Here is a 1857-nt window from a genome sequence, read left to right as displayed (position 1 = left end):
CTAGCTCTGTAGACCAGGCTGGTCTCGAACTCACAGAGATCCACCTGGCTCTGCCTCCCGAGTGCTGGGATTAAAGGCGTGCGCCACCACCGCCCAGCTGCATCTACAAAATCTTAAGGCATATTAGTTTCTAACCATGCACCCCTGTACCTGACCAAAAAAGTCAAGGAAATGCAAGAACTAAGCCCTCTGCCTCCTCCGCATCCGTTCTCATGAAGTGACTGGAGGCTGTGCTCTGCTGACACAAAGAACGCTGGGAAGAGGACCACAGTCCCAGAAGCAGGAAGTGGAAGTGACCAAGAATGATGGTAAGGGGAGTTGACCGGGACAACTCAGCCAGGAGGGCAGGAGAGGTGTGTCTCCAGGAAGCATGGAGGGAAGGCCCGCCTGGTCTCCGTAGTGTTCCAGGCCACTGTGAGAACATCTCAAAAGAACACAAACAAAAATGACTCTTCTCTAGCTAAGAAAGCAAAGATATTTTCAGCCATTGTACGGGTCATCACGAAAAACAATGACAGTAGCTCCTTAAATCCTGCTTTAAGCTTTGAATTAATAGCTTAATTTAGTTTTCTACTGCCAATCAACGACATGGCAACAACCAATCCCAAATGTGCTTTTCCTTCTGCCTGCAAACCAGATCAATCCCTGGCCTCTCCCCTCTCCCCCGTTCCTCTCTCTCTTCACGTGTCTGCTTCCAGATCACAGGACATGCACGCAGCGTGCTCCACTGCAGTGGCTGCTCCTGTGCAGCTAATCTGGGCTTTGTCTTCAAACTTTTCAGTGGCCAAAGACCTAACCTTGACAATTATGTGGCTACATAAATGGTGGGAGCCTAGTAGTCCGCCAGTTCTGCCACCACCTGAGCTTAATCTGTATCTGACATACGTGGCATTCTTGTTTGACGGATATCTTTTTAGTTGGAAGGTATAGGATCCACCTGCCTCTCCCTCCTGAGTGCTGGGATTAAAATCATATGCCGCCACCACCGGCCGGTTTTGTTCCTAATTATGGAAACATGTATAGGTCTGTGTGTGGAGCAGGCAGGATGCAACACTTTATTTTTTTTTATTTTTCGAGACAGGGTTTCTCTGTGGCTTTGGAGCCTGGCCTGGAACTAGCTTTGTAGACCAGGCTGGCCTCGAACTCAGAGATCCGCCTGCCTCTGCCTCCTGAGTGCTGGGATTGAAGGTGTAGCCACCACCGCTCAGCAGGATGCAGCACTCACCCAGTCCCCGCAACCAGCTTTTTACATAGGTTCTGGAGCTCAAACTTGTATCCCGTTCGCACTGCAGACACATCACTGAGCCATCTCTCCAAGTCTATTTTTTTAACGTTTATTCATGTTATATGTATGGGTATTCTGCCTACATGTATGTCTGTGCACGTGACTACAGCACTGCAGAGGCCAGGTGTTGGATCCCTAGTAATGGAATTATGGATGTTTGTGAGCTGCCATGTAATTGCTGGGAACTGAACCCAGGTCCTCTCTGGAAGAGTAGTGAGTGTTCTTAACCACAGAGCCATCTCTCTCACCCCCTAATTTTGTTTTCGACTAGAGAAAAAATACAAATAGCAGTCTAGACGCCAATGCTTTAGCAGCTCAACAGGAGTTAACCGAGGTACCCATGCTGGACATCAGGGGAGGGACTCAGCAGTCAGAAAAGGGTTGAGGCTCAGAATCGGGTAAGGAAGTTTATGTCATGGATGGAACTCAGTACATGTGATGAGGTAACATAGAAAGTCCAAGTCCACAGCGTTAAAGAACACTAGTGCAAGCCAGGCGGTGGTGGTGCACGCCTTTAATCCCAGCACTCGGGAGGCAGAGGCAGGTGGATCTCTGTGAGTTCGAGACCAGCC

This window comes from Microtus ochrogaster, chromosome 7 (genome assembly GCF_000317375.1).
Source record: "Microtus ochrogaster isolate Prairie Vole_2 chromosome 7, MicOch1.0, whole genome shotgun sequence".
NCBI lineage: Eukaryota > Metazoa > Chordata > Mammalia > Rodentia > Cricetidae > Microtus > Microtus ochrogaster.
This window is presented reverse-complemented; position numbering follows the sequence as displayed.